Source organism: Amblyomma americanum, chromosome 1 (genome assembly GCF_052857255.1).
Source record: "Amblyomma americanum isolate KBUSLIRL-KWMA chromosome 1, ASM5285725v1, whole genome shotgun sequence".
Classification (NCBI taxonomy): domain Eukaryota; kingdom Metazoa; phylum Arthropoda; class Arachnida; order Ixodida; family Ixodidae; genus Amblyomma; species Amblyomma americanum.
In genome coordinates, this window is record NC_135497.1 from 7,862,334 (window position 1) to 7,877,588 (window position 15,255).

Genomic DNA, 15,255 nt, shown 5'->3' on the forward strand with positions numbered 1-15,255 from the left:
GCGACCGATCACGATGTAAGCTTCTCAGTTCGGCGGCAGTGCGTCAACGGCACGGAACTCAACTCCTACCGTATGGGCTCAATGTCAACTGTTCACCCTCATCTTATAAGGACCCAGTACAGGATACATATCTGCTGGCTTAAAGACACTCTGGAGAAGCCACCTGTCCCCCAGTAAGTTTCTCTCGATACCGACAGCTATATAAGCGACCGATCACAACGTAAGCTTCTCAGTTCGGCGGCTCTGCGTCAACGGCACGTGACTGATACACTCCTACTGTATGGGTTCAAGGTCAACTGTTCACCCTCATCTTATAAGGACCCAGTACAGGATACATATCTGCTGGCTTAAAGACACTCTGGAGAAGCCACCTGTCCCCCAGTAAGTGTCTGTCGATACCAACAGCTATATAAGCGACCGATCACAACGTAAGCTTCTCAGTTCGGCGGCTCTGCGTCAACGGCACGTGACTGATACACTCCTACCGTATGGGTTGAAGGTCAACTGTTCGCCCTCATCTTATAAGGACCCAGTACAGGATACATATCGGCTGGCTTAAAGACTCTCGGGAGAAGCAACCTGTCCCCCAGTAAGTGTCTGTCGATACCGACAGCTATATAAGCGACCGATCACGATGCAAGCTTCTCAGTTCGGCGGCACTGCGTCAACGGCACGTGACTGATCAACTCCTACCGTATGGGATCAATGTCAACTGTTCACCCTCATCTTATAAGGACCCAGTACAGGATACATATCTGCTGGCTTAAAGACACTCTGGAGAAGCCACCTGTCCCCCAGTAAGTGTCTGTCGATACCGACCGCTATATAAGCGACCGATCACGATGTAAGCTTCTCAGTTCGGCGGCTCTGCGTCAACGGCACGTGACTGATACACTCCTACCGTATGGGTTCAAGGTCAACTGTTCACCCTCATCTTATAAGGACCCAGTACAGGATACATATCTGCTGGCTTAAAGACACTCTGGAGAAGCCACCTCTCCCCCAGTAAGCGTCTGTCGATACCGACAGCTATATAAGCGACCGATCACGATGTAAGCTTCTCAGTTCGGCGGCAGTGCGTCAACGGCACGTGACTGATCAACTCCTACCGTATGGGATCAATGTCAACTGTTCACCCTCATCTTATAAGGACCCAGTACAGGATACATATCTGCTGGCTTAAAGACACTCTGGAGAAGCCACCTGTCCCCCAGTAAGTGTCTGTCGATACCGACCGCTATATAAGCGACCGATCACGATGTAAGCTTCTCAGTTCGGCGGCTCTGCGTCAACGGCACGTGACTGATACACTCCTACCGTATGGGTTAAAGGTCAACTGTTCACCCTCATCTTATAAGGACCCAGTACAGGATACATATCTGCTGGCTTAAAGACATTCTGGAGAAGCCACCTGTCCCCCAGTAAGTGTTTGTCGATACCGACAGCTATATAAGCGACCGATCACAACGTAAGCTTCTCAGTTCGGTGGCTCTGCGTCAACGGCACGTGACTGATACACTCCTACCGTATGGGTTAAAGGTCAACTGTTCACCCTCATCTTATAAGGACCCAGTACAGGATACATATCTGCTGGCTTAAAGACACTATGCAGAAGCCACCTGTCCCCCAGTAAGTGTCTGTCGATACCGACCGCTATATAAGCGACCGATCACAACGTAAGCTTCTCAGTTCGGTGGCTCTGCGTCAACGGCACGTGACTGATACACTCCTACCGTATGGGTTCAAGGTCAACTGTTCACCCTCATCTTATAAGGACCCAGTACAGGATACATATCTGCTGGCTTAAAGACACTCTGGAGAAGCCACCTGTCCCCCAGTAAGTGTCTGTCGATACCGACCGCTATTTAAGCGACCGATCACAACGTAAGCTTCTCACTCCGGCGGCTCTGCGTCAACGGCACGTGACTGATACACTCCTACCGTATGGGTTCAAGGTCAACTGTTCACCCTCATCTTATAAGGACCCAGTACAGGATACATATCTGCTGGATTAAAGACACTCTGGAGAAGCCACCTCTCCCCCAGTAAGCGTCTGTCGATACCGACAGCTATATAAGCGACCGATCACGATGTAAGCTTCTCAGTTCGGCGGCACTGTGTCAACGGCACGGAACTTATCAACTCCTTCCGTATGGGTTCAAGGTCAACTGTTCACCCTCATCTTATAAGGACCCAGTACAGGACACATATCTGCTGGCTTAAAGACACTCTGGAGAAGCCACCTGTCCCCCAGTAAGTGTCTGTCGATACCGACAGCTATATAAGCGACCAATCACAACGTAAGCTTCTCAGTTCGGCGGCTCTGCGTCGACGGCACGTGACTGATACACTCCTACCGTAGGGGTTCAAGGTCAACTGTTCACCCTCATCTTATAAGGACCCAGTACAGGATACATATCTGCTGGCTTAAAGACACTCTGGAGAAGCCACCTGTCCCCCAGTAAGTGTCTCTCGATACCAACAGCTATATAAGCGACCGATCACAACGTAAGCTTCTCAGTTCGGCGGCTCTGCGTCAACGGCACGTGACTGATACACTCCTACCGTATGGGTTCAAGGTCAACTGTTCACCCTCATCTTATAAGGACCCAGTACAGGATACATATCTGCTGGCTTAAAGACACTCTGGAGAAGCCACCTCTACCCCAGTAAGCGTCTGTCGATACCGACAGCTATATAAGCGACCGATTACGATGTAAGCTTCTCAGTTCGGCGGCACTGCGTCAACGGCACGGAACTTATCAACTCCTTCCGTATGGGTTCAAGGTCAACTGTTCACCCTCATCTTATAAGGACCCAGTACAGGATACATATCTGCTGGCTTAAAGACACTCTGGAGAAGCCACCTGTCCCCCAGTAAGTGTCTGTCGATACTGACAGCTATATAAGCGACCGATCACAACGTAAGCTTCTCAGTTCGGCAGCTCTGCGTCAACGGCACGTGACTGATACACTCCTACCGTATTGGTTCAAGGTCAACTGTTCACCCTCATCTTATAAGGACCCAGTACAGGATACATATCTGCTGGCTTAAAGACACTCTGGAGAAGCCACCTGTCCCCCAGTAAGTGTCTGTCGATACCGACAGCTATATATGCGACCGATCACGATGTAAGCTTCTCAGTTCGGGGGCACTGCGTCAACGGCACGGAACTTATCAACTCCTTCCGTATGGTTTCAAGGTCAACTGTTCACCCTCATCTTATAAGGACCCAGTACAGGATACATATCTGCTGGCTTGAAGAGTCTCGGGAGAAGCCACCTGACCCCCAATAAGCGTCTGCCGATACCGACAGCTATATAAGGGACCGATCACAATGTAAGCTTCACAGTTTGGCGGCACTGCGTCAACGGCACGTGACTGATCAACTCCTACCGTATGGGATCAAGGTCAAGTGTGCACCCTCATCTTATAAGGACCCAGTATAGGATACATATCTGCTGGCTTAAAGACACTCTTGAGAAGCCACCTGGCCCCCAGTAAGCGCCTGTCGATACCGACAGCTATATAAGCGACCGATCACGATGTAAGCTTCTCAGTTCGGCGGCACTGCGTGAACGGCACGGAACTTATCAACTCCTACCATATGGGTTCAAGATCAACTGTTTTCCCTCACCTTATAAGGAACCAGTGCAGGATACATATCTGCTGGCTTAAAGACAAGCTGGAGGAGCCACCTGACCACCAGTAAGCGCCTGTCGATACCTACACCTATATAAGCGACCGATCACGAAGTAAGCTTCTCAGTTTGGCGGCACTGCGTCAACGGCACGGAACTCATCAACTACTACCGTATGGGCTCAAGGTCAACTATACACCCTCATCTTATAAGGACCCAGTACAGGATACATATCTGCTGGCTTAAAGACACACGGGAGAAGCCACCTGTCCCCCAGTAAGCGTCTGTCCATACCGACAGCTATATAAGCGACCGATCACGATGTAAGCTTCTCAGTTCGGCGGACCTGCGTCAACGACACGGAACTCAACTCCTACCGTATGGGCTCAAGGTCAACTGTTCACCCTCATCTTATAAGGGCCCAGTATAGGATACATATCTGCTGGCTTAAAGACACTCTTGAGAAGCCACCTGACCTCCAGTAAGCGCCTGTCGATACCGACAGCTATATAAGCGACCCACCACGATGTAAGCTTCTCAGTTCGCCGGCACTGCGTCAACGGCACGGAACTTATCAACTCCTACCATATGGGTTCAAGGTCAACTGTTTACCCTCATCTTATAAGGAACCAGTACAGGATACATATCTGCTGGCTTAAAGACAAGCTGGAGGAGCCACCTGACCCCAGTAAGCGTCTGTCGATACCGACAGCTATATAAGCGACCGATCAAGATGTAAGCTTCTCAGTTCGGCGGCTCTGCGTCAACGGCACGGAACTCAACTCCTACCGTATGGGCTCAAGGTCAACTGCTCACCCTCATTTTATAAGGACCCAGTACAGGATACATATCTGCTGGCTTGAAGACTCTCGGCAGAAGCCACCTGATCCCCAATAAGCGTCTGTCGATACCGACAGCTATATAAGCGACCGATTACAATGTAAGCTTCTCAGTTTGGCGGCACTGCGTCAACGGCACGTGACTGATCAACTCCTACCGTATGGGATCAATGTCAACTGTTCACCCTCATCTTATAGGGACCCAGTACAGGATACATATCTGCTGGCTTAAAGACACTCTGGTGAAGCCACCTGTCCCCCAGTAAGTGTCTGTCGATACCGACCGCTATATAAGCGACCGATCACGATGTAAGCTTCTCAGTTCGGCGGCTCTGCGTCAACGGCACGTGACTGATACACTCCTACCGTATGGGTTCAAGGTCAACTGTTCACCCTCATCTTATAAGGACCCAGTAGAGGATACATATCTGCTGGCTTAAAGACACTCTGGAGAAGCCACCTGTCCCCCAGTAAGTGTCTGTCGATACCAACAGCTATATAAGCGACCGATCACAACGTAAGCTTCTCAGTTCGGCGGCAGTGCGTCAACGGCACGGAACTCAACTCCTACCGTATGGGCTCAAGGTCAACTGTTCACCCTCATCTTATAAGGACCCAGTAGAGGATACATATCTGCTGGCTTAAAGACACTCTGGAGAAGCCACCTGTCCCCCAGTAAGTGTCTGTCGATACCAACAGCTATATATGCGACCGATCACAACGTAAGCTTCTCAGTTCGGCGGCTCTGCGTCAACGGCACGTGACTGATACACTCCTACCGTATGGGTTGAAGGTCAACTGTTCGCCCTCATCTTTTAAGGACCCAGTACAGGATACATATCGGCTGGCTTAAAGACTCTCGGGAGAAGCAACCTGCCCCCAGTAAGTGTCTGTCGATACCGACAGCTATATAAGCGACCGATCACGATGCAAGCTTCTCAGTTCGGCGGCACTGCGTCAACGGCACGTGACTGATCAACTCCTACCGTATGGGATCAATGTCAACTGTTCACCCTCATCTTATAAGGACCCAGTACAGGACACATATCTGCTGGCTTAAAGACACTCTGGAGAAGCCACCTGTCCCCCAGTAAGTGTCTGTCGATACCGACAGCTATATAAGCGACCGATCACAACGTAAGCTTCTCAGTTCGGCGGCTCTGCGTCGACGGCACGTTACTGATCAACTCCTACCGTATGGGATCAATGTCAACTGTTCACCCTCATCTTATAAGGACCCAGTACAGGATACATATCTGCTGGCTTAAAGACACTCTGGAGAAGCCACCTGTCCCCCAGTAAGTGTCTGTCGATACCGACAGCTATATATGCGACCGATCACAACGTAAGCTTCTCAGTTCGGCAGCTCTGCGTCAACGGCACGTGACTGATACACTCCTACCATATGTGTTCAAGGTCAACTGTTGACCCTCATCTTATAAGGACCCAGTACAGGATACATATCTGCTGGCTTGAAGACTCTCGGGAGAAGCCACCTGACCCCCAATAAGCGTCTGTCGATACCGACAGCTATATAAGCGACCGATTACAATGCAAGCTTCTCAGTTTGACGGCACTGCGTCAACGGCACGTGACTGATCAACTCCTACCGTATGGGATCAATGTCAACTGTTCACCCTCATCTTATAAGGACCCAGTACAGGATACATATCTGCTGGCTTAAAGACACTCTGGAGAAGCCACCTGTCCCCCAGTAAGTTTCTGTCGATACCGACAGCTATATAAGCGACCGATCACAACGTAAGCTTCTCAGTTCGGCGGCTCTGCGTCAACGGCACGTGACTGATACACTCCTACCGTATGGGTTCAAGGTCAACTGTTCGCCCTCATCTTATAAGGACCCAGTACAGGATACATATCGGCTGGCTTAAAGACTCTCGGGAGAAGCAACCTGTCCCCCAGTAAGTGTCTGTCGATACCGACAGCTATATAAGCGACCGATCACGATGCAAGCTTCTCAGTTCGGCGGCACTGCGTCAACGGCACGTGACTGATCAACTCCTACCGTATGGGATCAATGTCAACTGTTCACCCTCATCTTATAAGGACCCAGTACAGGATACATATCTGCTGGCTTAAAGACACTCTGGAGAAGCCACCTGTCCCCCAGTAAGTGTCTGTCGATACCGACCGCTATATAAGCGACCGATCACGATGTAAGCTTCTCAGTTCGGCGGCTCTGCGTCAACGGCACGTGACTGATACACTCCTACCGTATGGGTTCAAGGTCAACTGTTCACCCTCATCTTATAAGGACCCAGTACAGGATACATATCTGCTGGCTTAAAGACACTCTGGAGAAGCCACCTCTCCCCCAGTAAGCGTCTGTCGATACCGACAGCTATATAAGCGACCGATCACGATGTAAGCTTCTCAGTTCGGCGGCACTGCGTCAACGGCACGGAATTTATCAACTCCTTCCGTATGGGTTCAAGGTCAACTGTTCACCCTCATCTTATAAGGACCCAGTACAGGACACATATCTGCTGGCTTAAAGACACTCTGGAGAAGCCACCTGTCCCCCAGTAAGTGTCTGTCGATACCCACAGCTATATAAGCGACCGATCACAACGTAAGCTTCTCAGTTCGGCGGCTCTGCGTCAACGGCACGTGACTGATGCACTCCTAACGTATGGGTTCAAGGTCAACTGTTCACCCTCATCTTATAAGGACCCAGTACAGGATACATATCTGCTGGCTTAAAGACACTCTCGAGAAGCCACCTGTCCCCCAGTAAGTGTCTTTCGATACCGACAGCTATATAAGCGACCGATCACAACGTAAGCTTCTCAGTTCGGCGGCTCTGCGTCGACGGCACGTGACTGATACACTCCTACCGTATGGGTTCAAGGTCAACTGTTCACGCTCATCCTATAAGGACCCAGTACAGGATACATATCTGCTGGCTTAAAGACACTCTGGAGAAGCCACCTCTCCCCCAGTAAGCGTCTGTCGATACCGACAGCTATATAAGCGACCGATCACGATGTAAGCTTCTCAGTTCGGCGGCACTGCGTCAACGGCACGGAACTTAACTCCTTCCGTATGGGTTGAAGGTCAACTGTCCACCCTCCTCTTATAAGGACCCAGTACAGGATACATATCTGCTGGCTTAAAGACACTCTGGAGAAGCCACCTGTCCCCCACTAAGTGTCTGTCGATACCGACCGCTATATAAGCGACCGATCACAACGTAAGCTTCTCAGTTCGGCGGCTCTGCGTCAACGGCACGTGACTGATACACTCCTAGCGTATGGGTTCAAGGTCAACTGTTCACCCTCATCTTATAAGGACCCAGTACAGGATACATATCTGCTGGCTTAAAGACACTCTGGAGAAGCCACCTCTACCCCAGTAAGCGTCTGTCGATACCGACAGCTATATAAGCGACCGATTACGATGTAAGCTTCTCAGTTCGGCGCAACTGCGTCAACGGCACGGAACTGATACACTCCTACCGTATGGGTTCAAGGTCAACTGTTCACCCTCATCTTATAAGGACCCAGTACAGGATACATATCTGCTGGCTTAAAGACACTCTGGAGAAGCCACCTGTCCCCCAGTAAGTGTCTGTCGATACCGACAGCTATATAAGCGACCGATCACAACGTAAGCTTCTCAGTTCGGCGGCTCTGCGTCAACGGCACGTGACTGATCAACTCCTACCGTATGGGATCAATGTCAACTGTTCACCCTCATCTTATAAGGACCCAGTACAGGATACATATCTGCTGGCTTAAAGACACTCTCGAGAAGCCACCTGTCCCCCAGTAAGTGTCTGTCGATACCGACAGCTATATAAGAGACCGATCGCAACGTAACCTTCTCAGTTCGGCGGCTCTGCGTCAACGGCACGTGGCTGATACACTCCTACCGTATGGGTTCAAGGTCAACTGTTCACCCTCATCTTATAAGGACCCAGTACAGGATACATATCTGCTGGCTTAAAGACACTCTGGAGAAGCCACCTGTCCCCCAGTAAGTGTCTGTCGATACCGACAGCTATATAAGCGACTGATCACGATGTAAGCTTCTCAGTTCGGCGGCACTGCGTCAACGGCACGGAACTTATCAACTCCTTCCGTATGGGTTCAAGGTCAACTGTTCACCCTCATCTTATAAGGACCCAGTACAGGATACATATCTGCTGGCTTGAAGAGTCTCGGGAGAAGCCACCTGACCCCCAATAAGCGTCTGCCGATACCGACAGCTATATAAGCGACCGATCACAATGTAAGCTTCACAGTTGGGCGGCACTGCGTGAACGGCACGGAACTTACCAACTCCTACCATATGGGTTCAAGGTCAACTGTTTACCCTCATCTTATAAGAAACCAGTACAGGATACATATCTGCTGGCTTAAAGACAAGCTGGAGGAGCCACCTGACCCCAGTAAGCGTCTGTCGATACCGACAGCTATATAAGCGACCGATCACGATGCAAGCTTCTCAGTTCGGCGGCACTGCGTCAACGGCACGGAACTGATCAACTCATACCGTATCAGTTCAAGGTCAACTGTTCACCCTCATCTTATAAGGACCCAGTACAGGATACATATCTGCTGGCTTAAAGACACTCTGGAGAAGCCACCTGTCCTCCAGTTAGCGTCTGTCGACACCGACAGCTATATAAGCGACCGATCACGAAGTAAGGTTCTCAGTTTGGCGTAACTGCGTCAACGGCACGGCCCAGATCAACTCCTACAATATGGGTTCAAGGTCAACTCTTCACCCTGCTCTTATAAGGACCCAGTAAAGGATACATATCTGCTGGCTTAAAGACAATCTGTAGAAGCCACCTGACCCCCAGTAAGCGTCTGTCGAACCGACAGCTATATAAGCGACCGATTACAATGCAAGCTTCTCAGTTTGACGGCACTGCGTCAACGGCACGTGACTGATCAACTCCTACCGTATGGGATCAATGTCAACTGTTCACCCTCATCTTATAAGGACCCAGTACAGGATACATATCTGCTGGCTTAAAGACACTCTGGAGAAGCCACCTGTCCCCCAGTAAGTTTCTGTCGATACCGACAGCTATATAAGCGACCGATCACAACGTAAGCTTCTCAGTTCGGCGGCTCTGCGTCAACGGCACGTGACTGATACACTCCTACCGTATGGGTTCAAGGTCAACTGTTCACCCTCATCTTATAAGGACCCAGTAGAGGATACATATCTGCTGGCTTAAAGACACTCTGGAGAAGCCACCTGTCCCCCAGTAAGTGTCTGTCGATACCAACAGCTATATAAGCGACCGATCACGAAGTAAGCTTCTCAGTTCGGCGGCTCGGCGTCAACGGCACGTGACTGATAAACTCCTACCGTGTGGGTTCAAGGTCAACTGTTCACCCTCATCTTATAAGGACCCAGTACAGGATACATATCTGCTGGCTTAAAGACACTCTGGAGAAGCCACCTGTCCCCCAGTAAGTGTTTGTCGATACCGACAGCTATATAAGCGACCGATCACAACGTAAGCTTCTCAGTTCGGTGGCTCTGCGTCAACGGCACGTGACTGATACACTCCTACCGTATGGGTTAAAGGTCAACTGTTCACCCTCATCTTATAAGGACCCAGTACAGGATACATATCTGCTGGCTTAAAGACACTATGCAGAAGCCACCTGTCCCCCAGTAAGTGTCTGTCGATACCGACCGCTATATAAGCGACCGATCACAACGTAAGCTTCTCAGTTCGGCGGCTCTGCGTCAACGGTACGTGACTGATACACTCCTACCGTATGGGTTCAAGGTCAACTGTTCACCCTCATCTTATAAGGACCCAGTACAGGATACATATCTGCTGGCTTAAAGACACTCTGGAGAAGCCACCTGTCCCCCAGTAAGTGTCTGTCGATACCGACCGCTATTTAAGCGACAGATCACAACGTAAGCTTCTCACTCCGGCGGCTCTGCGTCAACGGCACGTGACTGATACACTCCTACCGTATGGGTTCAAGGTCAACTGTTCACCCTCATCTTATAAGGACCCAGTACAGGATACATATCTGCTGGCTTAAAGACACTCTGGAGAAGCCACCTCTCCCCCAGTAAGCGTCTGTCGATACCGACAGCTATATAAGCGACCGATCACGATGTAAGCTTCTCAGTTCGGCGGCACTGCGTCAACGGCACGGAACTTATCAACTCCTTCCGTATGGGTTCAAGGTCAACTGTTCACCCTCATCTTATAAGGACCCAGTACAGGACACATATCTGCTGGCTTAAAGACACTCTGGAGAAGCCACCTGTCCCCCAGTAATTGTCTGTCGATACCGACCGCTATATAAGCGACCGATCACAACGTAAGCTTCTCAGTTCGGCGGCTCTGCGTCGACGGCACGTGACTGATACACTCCTACCGTAGAGGTTCAAGGTCAACTGTTCACCCTCATCTTATAAGGACCCAGTACAGGATACATATCTGCTGGCTTGAAGAGTCTCGGGAGAAGCCACCTGACCCCCAATAAGCGTCTGCCGATACCGACAGCTATATAAGCGACCGATCACGATGTAAGCTTCTCAGTTCGGCGGCACTGCGTGAACGGCACGGAACTTATCAACTCCTACCATATGGGTTCAAGATCAACTGTTTACCCTCATCTTAAAAGGAACCAGTGCAGGATACATATCTGCTGGCTTAAAGACAAGCTGGAGGAGCCACCTGACCACCAGTAAGCGCCTGTCGATACCTACACCTATATAAGCGACCGATCACGAAGTAAGCTTCTCAGTTTGGCGGCACTGCGTCAACGGCACGGAACTCATCAACTACTACCGTATGGGCTCAAGGTCAACTATACACCCTCATCTTATAAGGACCCAGTACAGGATACATATCTGCTGGCTTAAAGACACACGGGAGAAGCCACCTGTCCCCCAGTAAGCGTCTGTCCATACCGACAGCTATATAAGCGACCGACCACTATGTAAGCTTCTCAGTTCGGCGGACCTGCGTCAACGACACGGAACTCAACTCCTACCGTATGGGCTCAAGGTCAACTGTTCACCCTCATCTTATAAGGACCCAGTACAGAATACATATCTGCTGGCTTAAAGACACTCTGGTGAAGCCACCTGTCCCCCAGTAAGTGTCTGTCGATACCGACCGCTATATAAGCGACCGATCACGATGTAAGCTTCTCAGTTTGGCGGCACTGCGTCAACGGCACGTGACTGATCAACTCCTACCGTATGGGATCAATGTCAACTGTTCACCCTCATCTTATAAGGGCCCAGTATAGGATACATATCTGCTGGCTTAAAGACACTCTTGAGAAGCCACCTGACCTCCAGTAAGCGCCTGTCGATACCGACAGCTATGTAAGAGACCCACCACGATGCAAGCTTCTCAGTTCGCCGGCACTGCGTCAACGGCACGGAACTTATCAACTCCTACCATATGGGTTCAAGGTCAACTGTTTACCATCATCTTATAAGGAACCAGTACAGGATACATATCTGCTGGCTTAAAGACAAGCTGGAGGAGCCACCTGACCCCAGTAAGCGTCTGTCGATACCGACAGCTATATAAGCGACCGATCACGATGTAAGCTTCTCAGTTCGGCGGCACTGCGTCAACGGCGCGGAACTCAACTCCTACCGTATGGGCTCAAGGTCAACTGTTCACCCTCAATTTATAAGGACCCAGTACAGGATACATATCTGCTGGCTTGAAGACTCTCGGCAGAAGCCTCCTGACCCCCAATAAGCGTCTGTCGATACCGACAGCTATATAAGCGACCGATTACAATGTAAGCTTCTCAGTTTGGCGGCACTGCGTCAACGGCACGTGACTGATCAACTCCTACCGTATGGGATCAATGTCAACTGTTCACCCTCATCTTATAAGGACCCAGTACAGAATACATATCTGCTGGCTTAAAGACACTCTGGTGAAGCCACCTGTCCCCCAGTAAGTGTCTGTCGATACCGACCGCTATATAAGCGACCGATCACGATGTAAGCTTCTCAGTTCGGCGGCTCTGCGTCAACGGCACGTGACTGATACACTCCTACCGTATGGCTTCAAGGTCAACTGTTCACCCTCATCTTATAAGGACCCAGTAGAGGATACATATCTGCTGGCTTAAAGACACTCTGGAGAAGCCATTTGTCCCCCAGTAAGTGTCTGTCGATACCAACAGCTATATAAGCGACCGATCACAACGTAAGCTCAGTTCGGCGGCAGTGCGTCAACGGCACGGAACTCAACTCCTACCGTATGGGCTCAAGGTCAACTGTTCACCCTCATCTTATAAGGACCCAGTACAGGATACATATCTGCTGGCTTGAAGACTCTCGGGAGAAGCCACCTGACCCCCAATAAGCGTCTGTCGATACCGACAGCTATATAAGCGACCGATTACAATGCAAGCTTCTCAGTTTGACGGCACTGCGTCAACGGCACGTGACTGATCAACTCCTACCGTATGGGATCAATGTCAACTGTTCACCCTCATCTTATAAGGACCCAGTACAGGATACATATCTGCTGGCTTAAAGACTCTCGGGAGAAGCCACCTGTCCCCAAGAAAGTGTCTGTCGATACCGACAGCTATATAAGCGACCGATCACGATGTGAGCTTCTCAGTTCGGCGGCAGTGCGTCAATGGCACGGAACTCAACTCCTACCGTATGGGCTCAATGTCAACTGTTCACCCTCATCTTATAAGGACCCAGAACAGGATACATATCTGCTGGCTTAAAGACACTCTGGAGAAGCCACCTGTCCCCCAGTAAGTTTCTCTCGATACCGACAGCTATATAAGCGACCGATCACAACGTAAGCTTCTCAGTTCGGCGGCTCTGCGTCAACGGCACGTGACTGATACACTCCTACCGTATGGGTTCAAGGTCAACTGTTCACCCTCATCTTATAAGGACCCAGTACAGGATACATATCTGCTGGCTTAAAGAACACTCTGGAGAAGCCACCTGTCCCCCAGTAAGTGTCTTTCGATACCGACAGCTATATAAGCGACCGATCACAACGAAAGCTTCTCAGTTCGGCGGCTCTGCGTCAGCGGCACGTGACTGATACACTCCTACCGTATGGGTTCAAGGTCAACTGTTCACCCTCATCTTATAAGGACCCAGTACAGGATACATATCTGCTGGCTTAAAGACACTCTGGAGAAGCCACCTCTCCCCCAGTAAGCGTCTGTCGATACCGACAGCTATATAAGCGACCGATCACGATGTAAGCTTCTCAGTTCGGCGGCACTGCGTCAACGGCACGGAACTTATCAACTCCTTCCGTATGGGTTCAAGGTCAACTGTTCACCCTCATCTTATAAGGACCCAGTACAGGACACATATCTGCTGGCTTAAAGACACTCTGGAGAAGCCACCTGTCCCCCAGTAAGTGTCTGTCGATACCGACAGCTATATAAGCGACCGATCACAACGTAAGCTTCTCAGTTCGGCGGCTCTGCGTCGACGGCACGTTACTGATCAACTCCTACCGTATGGGATCAATGTCAACTGTTCACCCTCATCTTATAAGGACCCAGTACAGGATACATATCTGCTGGCTTAAAGACACTCTGGAGAAGCCACCTGTCCCCCAGTAAGTGTCTGTCGATACCGACAGCTATATATGCGACCGATCACAACGTAAGCTTCTCAGTTCGGCAGCTCTGCGTCAACGGCACGTGACTGATACACTCCTACCATATGTGTTCAAGGTCAACTGTTGACCCTCATCTTATAAGGACCCAGTACAGGATACATATCTGCTGGCTTGAAGACTCTCGGGAGAAGCCACCTGACCCCCAATAAGCGTCTGTCGATACCGACAGCTATATAAGCGACCGATTACAATGCAAGCTTCTCAGTTTGACGGCACTGCGTCAACGGCACGTGACTGATCAACTCCTACCGTATGGGATCAATGTCAACTGTTCACCCTCATCTTATAAGGACCCAGTACAGGATACATATCTGCTGGCTTAAAGACACTCTGGAGAAGCCACCTGTCCCCCAGTAAGTTTCTGTCGATACCGACAGCTATATAAGCGACCGATCACAACGTAAGCTTCTCAGTTCGGCGGCTCTGCGTCAACGGCACGTGACTGATACACTCCTACCGTATGGGTTCAAGGTCAACTGTTCGCCCTCATCTTATAAGGACCCAGTACAGGATACATATCGGCTGGCTTAAAGACTCTCGGGAGAAGCAACCTGTCCCCCAGTAAGCGTCTGTCGATACCGACAGCTATATAAGCGACCGATCACGATGCAAGCTTCTCAGTTCGGCGGCACTGCGTCAACGGCACGTGACTGATCAACTCCTACCGTATGGGATCAATGTCAACTGTTCACCCTCATCTTATAAGGACCCAGTACAGGATACATATCTGCTGGCTTAAAGACACTCTGGAGAAGCCACCTGTCCCCCAGTAAGTGTCTGTCGATACCGACCGCTATATAAGCGACCGATCACGATGTAAGCTTCTCAGTTCGGCGGCTCTGCGTCAACGGCACGTGACTGATACACTCCTACCGTATGGGTTCAAGGTCAACTGTTCACCCTCATCTTATAAGGACCCAGTACAGGATACATATCTGCTGGCTTAAAGACACTCTGGAGAAGCCACCTCTCCCCCAGTAAGCGTCTGTCGATACCGACAGCTATATAAGCGACCGATCACGATGTAAGCTTCTCAGTTCGGCGGCACTGCGTCAACGGCACGGAACTTATCAACTCCTTCCGTATGGGTTCAAGGTCAACTGTTCACCCTCAT